The 7465-nt window shown below is 47.6% G+C and overlaps 1 long non-coding RNA gene across 1 annotated transcript; it reads right to left on the bottom strand.

Moving 5' to 3' along the window:
* Positions 1-497: 497 nt before the first annotated feature.
* On the bottom strand, positions 498-7117 carry LOC118498823. Its single transcript, XR_004901294.1, has 3 exons — positions 5971-7117; positions 3448-3579; positions 498-3016 (listed from the first exon to the last, which is right to left on the bottom strand). It is a non-coding gene; the product is annotated as an uncharacterized LOC118498823 (long non-coding RNA).
* Positions 7118-7465: the final 348 nt, after the last annotated feature.

The raw sequence follows: 7465 nt of genomic DNA, 5'->3' as shown, positions 1-7465 counted from the left end.
CTGCACCAGCTGCTTCCCAACCCCAGCTACTCGCTGCTCTCCTCTGAACTTACAAGTTGCTTTCTCCAGAACATTCCTACTCTCATGGCTAAGGACTGAAAGAGAAAGGCTTAAGGCACTCCTTGTCCCAGGAGATTTGGCCCCAGAGAGCCAAGCAGCAAGGATCTTTAAGATCATCTCCTTAGACTGCACCTTTGGCAGAGGAGAAACCCAGGCCCCCAGAGGGAGGGCCCTTTCTCCAGTGTTCGCCCTCTGCCTCTCCCTGGGCACAAAAGGAAATCAGTGACCCCTCCACTGACACCAAGAGCCTCTCATTCTTTTCTTTTCTAAATATTTTATGTATTTATTTTTAGAGAGGGGGAAAGGGAGGGAGAAAGAGAGGGAGAGAAACATTGATGTGCAAGAGATACATCAGTCAGTTGCCTCTCACACACACCCCAACTAGGCACCTTGCCAGGCATGTGCCCTGACGGGGGACTAAAGTGGCAACGTTTTGGGTCGCAGGCCAGGTCTCAATCCACTGAGCCACACCAGCCAGGGTGAGCCTCTCATTCTAACACATTTGTGTTTAATCTTTTAATAACCTCTTCCCAGAAGAATGGATAAACAGAAAAAAATTGGGGACCCAAAGGAATGAATTCCAAGTCCCAGTAGAAACCTTAGGGATGTATTTTGGGGTAAGGGCTATCTTAGAGCACCCCATGGCCATCTCCATCGGGGTCACTGTCTCCTTTACTCCCTCTTGATGCCGGTTGGCCTCATCTGCCAGGGGGGCAGGGCCCGTGACTAGGACACTGAGGGCAACACAGGGAGGCTTCCTGGGGAGCTGCTAATTCCAAGGAGAGTTGAGTGAGCAGAGAACCACTCCAGGCCACTATTGGCGTGTGGAAAGCACATAGGTTCTGCAGTCAGTAAACTTGCATTCAAGTCCTGCTGGCTAACTGTGTGAAAGGGCACTTAACCTGTCTGCGCTTCAGTCTCCCCGACTGTAAAATGGGGTAATAACAGCTCGGTCCTCACCAGGCTGTCAGCAGGGTCATGTGAGGTGATAGATGTCAAAGCATCTCCTAACCAGTTGAGCACTCGCCATGAATCCTTCGCATCAAGACTGGAAGAGCTCAGGACGGTTCTGATCAAAAACCAGGCTCCAAAGACCAAGGTTGATTGTAACTCACCCCTCTGCTCCTGCTTACATTCTGTGCCTAATCTGTCAGGGACAGAAAGGTGTTGGGCTTATAAATATTTGTTCCTTATGGCCCGACTTTCCCGAGTTTTATCAGCCTGGATGATAAGATAACCTGCCCTGCGGGGTGAGCTCTGGCACCTGGCACTCTGTGTCACAGGCGACCCCTCAGACCCCACTTTTTAATACCTTGCTAGTCAATGCACGGGCTCTCCACTTACAGCTGGAGCAGGAGGGGCCATCTAAGGGGGCCTCCGAAATTAATTCTCTTTGTTTGTGCATCTGATGTCTAGAGCTGAAGGGAGACTCTGAGTTCACACCTTTCATGCCAGATGGTGACTGGGTCTCCATTGGCTCCACTCTGCTCAGAACCAAAATGGTTTTGAAAAGACTTGAAGTGAGCACCCTTCTCCTTTAATTAAGTGTGAAATCTCCGTATCTATTTCAGCCTTTGAAAAGTGAAACCCAGGAAGGCAGGTTCCCCAGGCTGAGAGGAGAGTGTGTGGAATTAATATTCCATCTCTATTTTTCCTGTGTAATTTAATAAGTTCACTAAGCTTATCAGGGGCACCCGGGCTGCATTTAGCCACTGGGCGGGCCAGGCTCCCGCTGCCACCTCGCTTTTCCAGTCCGACAAAGCTCACATTAGGAGCGGTTGACCGGCCAGGTGAGGTCAGGGGGTTAAGGTGAAGAGATGGGACCCATCTCACCTTGTTCAGTCATGGAGGTTAGCAACTGGCAACGGGCCCCTCCCCTTTCAAATATTCTAGCCACACGCTCACCCAGTTCTAGGCGCAGCCTGAACAACACCTCCCGCCCGGGCTCCGAGCCTTGGGCCTGGACTAGCTGCGTCTCAGCCCCCAGCAGCCCTTCTTCTTCTTCACCCCCTCCTGCCCCCTTTCTCGCCCTCCTCTGCTTCTCTCTGGAGCTGAGGACCCTCAAGGAATCTGTTTCGCAAAAATTAAATTCTCATAGAAAGTTCCAAATCCCTGGAAAGAAATCCTTGGAACCCAGTGTGGGAAACAGGACTCTGGATGTTTGTCTCTGTGTGAACGTCCACTGAGCTTCTGCTTAAACTCCACAAGACATACTTGGGAGGGGGAAGAATACCAATAAAGATTTCCCCCCAGAATAATAGAACCCTGGAGCTGGAAGAGATTTCAGAGATCAAACAATCACACCCCCCCCCTTTTTTCACAGATGGATAGACTGAGGTTCAAGGAGAAAAAGATGGCCTAAGGAGTTGTACTAACTAAGACAGGGCCAGTGGGGCTTCAGCTTGGGACTCGAGAGTGGGGGCAGTGTGTCGTCTTCCAGGGGTTAGAATCAGGGGCTCTGGACTCCGACAGACCTGAGTTCAAATCTTGGCTCTAGTGTGAGACTCAGCCAAGTTCTTAAAGCTTCTTTGTGCTTCCATTTCCGCATTTGTAGCTTGGGAGAACAGAAACCACCTCCTGTGGTTTGTAAATGCGGTAGCAACGTGTGTTCCGCGCCTCACATGTCTGACACGAGCATGAGTTCCTTGAAGGCAAGAACTTGGTTTCATTTCTTGCTGAATCCTCAGAGCCCAGGACATGCCCTGCGCAGAGCAGCAGTCAGTAAATATATAGCAAATGGAACAGTGTAGCGCATGGTTCTTACTGTCATTATTCTTACCCGGAGTAGTTTCTTGATCAACTTCAATCACCTTTTCTTATCCTGGAGGGTTTTCTCTGTTTACTCCTTAATTCAGTGCATCTGTGGGCATTCCTGTGCACGCACGCACACACGCACACGTTCACACCTGCTGTCCCTACCCTGCTGGGCTCCGTCTCTCCCTGTGTCTCTTCTCACCTGCAGGGGGAGAGGGAGAACCGCGAGGCTGATTCCAAAGCCTTGCTTTCCTACCCAACCCCCAGTGCTCAAACTGCTCCCCTTCACACTGTGTCTGAAATCCTGGCCACCTTCCTCGAACGTACTTTGTGCTGCCTAATAAGTCGGGGACGGTTAAAAGAAAAAAATCTCACCATTACTTTTTCCTTCTCAAGGAGGGCTGTCCACTTATTTTTGTTTTGTCTGACTCACGACTGACTGATGCAATTCCCTTCTGCTCTGACAAATAGGGACCCTCAGCAAAGAAGGAAACAGAGCCAAAGTGAAAAGAGAAAGGGTCAGAGGCTTTCCGGAGATTTATGAAGCTCCCACTCGAGGACAGGCTGCTGGACAGTTCTATTTTCTGTCCGGGCCTCGCGGTTGCGGGAAAACATCACGACTCTCAGGCGCACCTTCGTTTGAGTCATTCGGGTGGAGCTGGTGTTTTTATCGGTGTTATCTTTCCGTTTCCCTCTCTTTTGAGCTGAGAGCTGTGAGCGGTGAGTGGGAATGCCAGCTTTCTTCCACCTTTGGGGTCTAGGACCCTGGGGCAGAATACAAAGAGATAATCCTTCAGTTCTCAAATCCCATTTTTCAACCCCTTCCCTCCCCCTCCCTGAGTTTAGGGTTTTAATGCATTTTGAATTAGTGTTCATCTTGAGGGGAAAATGTGTAGGAAATTGATAGACCAGATTATAACACAACATAAATAACTCAACCTTGCAAATTAATGCAGGCCCACAAGCCTAGACCTGAAAGAATCAGATCACAGGCAAATAAGAATTTGGCCAGCAGCCCTCAGGGATTGAGAGCTGGCCTGCAGACCAAATGGTCGCCAGTTTGATTCCCAGTCAGGGCACAGGCCTAGGTTGCAAGCCAGGTAGGTCCCCAGTAGGGGGCATGTGAGAGGCAACCACACATTGGTGTTTCTCTCTCCTCCCCTTTTCCCCTCTCTCTAAAAATAAATAAAATATTTTATAAAAAAGGAAAAAAAATTAGCTAGTAATAGAAAATAATAATAAAAAATAAATAAGGCCAGTGGTTTGCCAAAGACTGGATTGATGTGACTGAAAGGTAAATTATAAAGCGGAATACTAACCCAGGCAAACTGTAGGTGTCTTTGTGTTCCTGTAATGTATATGACTAAAAAACATTCCATTTACTTTTATCTTCTTTCCAATGACTTCACTGGACAGGGGTCTTCGTTTACTAAATTGTTGGAAATGTTGGCTCCATGCGGATGAGTCATTTTTATCCTTTGCGGTTGGCTGCCCCTGTCTGTCTAAGCTCAGGTCTAATTGGGCATGGTGCCCCACCCCCAGCCCCAGCCAAGTGGGGAGGCCAGGTGGATTGGTCTCCTTAGTGGAGCTCCAATGAGCTGATGCCCAGTGGGACAGGCCCTTTGAGTGGAAGGAATGGTTGTACCTACGAAGTTGAAAGTAGCCATGCATGTCAAGGTCAGCAAACTGACAAAGCATGGCTCTTATGCACTGAATAGTTGTGCTCCCCTTCTCCCCAAATTCATATGCTGAAACCTACTCTTCAGTATGATGGTTTCAGGAGGTAGGGCCTTTGGGAGGTGATTTGGTCATGAGGGTGGAGCCCTCGTGAGTAAGATTCGTGCCCTCATAAAAGAGACCCCAGAGGGCTCCCTGGCCTCTTCTGCCATGTGAGGACACAGTGAGGAGATTACCTTCTATGAACTAGGAAGTGGGACATCACCAGACACTGAATCAGCTAGTGTTTTGATCTTGGACTTCCTAGCCTCCAGAACTGGGAGAAATAAACATTTGTTGCTTAAGGCACCTAGTCTATGTATTTTTGTTATAGCAGCCCCAACAGACTGATACAAGGTCTGCATATATTGGGGCTAGACGGGAACTAGATGGAGTCTTCCTGGGTATCAGGGCTGGAGTGTAGAGCAGGGAGTCACAGAGCTTGGGATGTTCTTCCCTAAACCCAAGAAGTGTGCTTCTCTCTGGGCTATAGGAACCACATCAAAGGCCTGTTTGCCCGCCAGTTCAGTGTCCACTGCTGTGCTCTGTCCCCAACACTGGCTCCTGCCTGGCCTCAGGCCCTGTCCCATTTCAGCCTTCCTGGCTTGTTCTACCTGGACTTGACAACCCAGTTCCATTTCTGTTTATAACCGTCTTAGAAATCCCATAGTCTTAGCCACCAAGAATTACCCCCTACCCCGAGCACCAAAATCTACCTCAGTCTCTGCAGTTCCATCCGACTCAAGTGCCTGGGACACTGCCACATGCCAGACTCCTGGTGGGGGCGGGGAGGGCACATGGGGAAGAAGGAGTGGGAACTAACTAGAGAATTTAAAAAGTGGGCCAAAGTGGACAAGGAAGAGCATGATTGGGTGAATATTGGAAAGAGAGTGAAAAGTATACTCCTGTGGTGCATGGCAGGAGTGGGCTGGATTCTTGAAAGGGCCAATAGTAGCAAGACTAGGACATTAAATTGATTTCCAAGACCCTTTGGCAAAAACAGACACCCCTTGCTGTGAACCTCAATAATGTAGCCTCAGTCTGATTCTTTTGGCTTTTAGGTGTCACCTCTAAGGAATGACAGAAAGGAATGGTTACTTGAGCTGAGAAAAATTTATTCAAACTCCATGCAGTGCACTAAAACTCTCTCTCTCTCTCTCTCTCTTCCCCCCTCTCTCTGTCTTTGTTCCAAGAATGTCTTCTTTATTACTTCTGGAGATCTTAGTGCTTACAGCAATCACCTGGCTCTTTCTGGTCTGGGAGCCCTGTTTGTGGACCTAGCTTCTATTTCATAACAGCCTCCATTTCAACTCTCCGTACTTGTCTGCAGAGGTGTATAGGAAACAATCAGATGTTTGAACCAAGCTATCAATATTTGCCTTCCTGCCTCGTCATGGGTCGCAGGCTCTGACGCAGGAGTGATGCTGTACAAGTCTTTACCTGGTTGCCCAGCCACTCACAGCCCCAGAAAGTGCATTGCATTAGTCATTCATGTTGATCCAAACACAACGTCCCTGTGGAGTCACTCCAGCTTTGCTTCATCTTCCTCCGCAAACCCGACCTCAGGAAATTTCCTGTCCAGCTTGAAAAAAAAATTAATGACAACCTGAATGGGGACACGGAGAGCATATTTATCAAAACTTCAGATGACACAAAATCAATTAGGGAATCACTAAATAGAGTAAAAGAGTAAGGTTCCAAGTCAACCTTGAAGGGTTGGAACAAGGAACTGATTTTGACATAATGAAGTTTACTAGTGGGAAATGTGAAGTCCCACCCTTGGGTTCAGAAGAACAAAAAGCACAGCTGTATAATTTCCAAATTTGGAAGATGGACCTAAAAGAGCTACATGTTGATTGCAAGCTCAGTATGAGTCAAGGGTGTAATGTGACTCTCAGAAAACCTAAGGCGAGTTTAGGCTGCATGGTTGGAAACAGAGCACAAAAGAAGGAGGTGAGGGAGGTGATGATCCTGTTCTTCTCAGCACTGCTGGATCACGCCAATGTGTCGTGTTTCCTCCTGACAACACTCCAGGATAAGTGCTGACAAACTCTCGTGCATCAGAGGGGTGGCAACAGGAAGACAGAGAATCTGGGAATTATAACAAGCGAGGATCATGAAAGAACTAAGGGAGTTAACCCCAAGGAGGAAAAAAGATTTAAGGGGACATGAAAGCTGTTTTCAAGTACTTCAAGGGCTATCCTCTGCAAAAGAAATAAAGCCCCCCACCAACTCTAGAGGACAAAAGTAGGTCCGGGAGAATAAGTTCCAGGGAGCTAAATTTCAATCCAGCCTTTCTTCTCCAACAGTGAGACCTGTGCAAAGACAGCATGGTCTGCCAGGTGAGGTAATGAGGTCCCTGTCACTAGGACAGTCCAGGCAAAAGCTAGAGGGAGCACATAGGAGGGATGCTGCTGAGAGAAGTCTGGTATTCATCATAGGATTAGATCAGATGACCTTTAAGGATTCTCTCAGAATAATTCTGAAGAATAATTTATTATCATATCCCCTACATGAAAATGTCTAATTCCCTTGATAAAGCAATAAAGCAGCTGAATTTTTGAAATATTTCCTAGTTCTTTCTAGGCTCAGTTTTAAAATTTCAGATAAAGCCCTGGCTGATGTGGGTCAGTGGATTGAGTGTGGGTTTGTGAACCAAAGGGTCACAGGTTCAATTCCCAGTCAGGGCACATGCCTGGGTTGCCAGGCAGGTCCCCAGTAGGGGGCATATGAGAGGCAACTACACATTGATGTTTCCCTCTCTTTCTCCCTCCTTCCCCTCTCTCTAAAAATAAATAAATAAAATATTTTAAAAAGATAAAATTTCAGATAAAGATCACAAGCTCTGGAGACAATTGCCTAGGTTCAACCCTGGCTGTCATTTATTAGCTGTGTGAACTTGGACAAGTCATTTAACCTCTCTAGGCCTTAATTT

Source organism: Phyllostomus discolor, chromosome 2 (assembly GCF_004126475.2).
Source record: "Phyllostomus discolor isolate MPI-MPIP mPhyDis1 chromosome 2, mPhyDis1.pri.v3, whole genome shotgun sequence".
Classification (NCBI taxonomy): domain Eukaryota; kingdom Metazoa; phylum Chordata; class Mammalia; order Chiroptera; family Phyllostomidae; genus Phyllostomus; species Phyllostomus discolor.
This window is presented reverse-complemented; position numbering and strand designations above follow the sequence as displayed.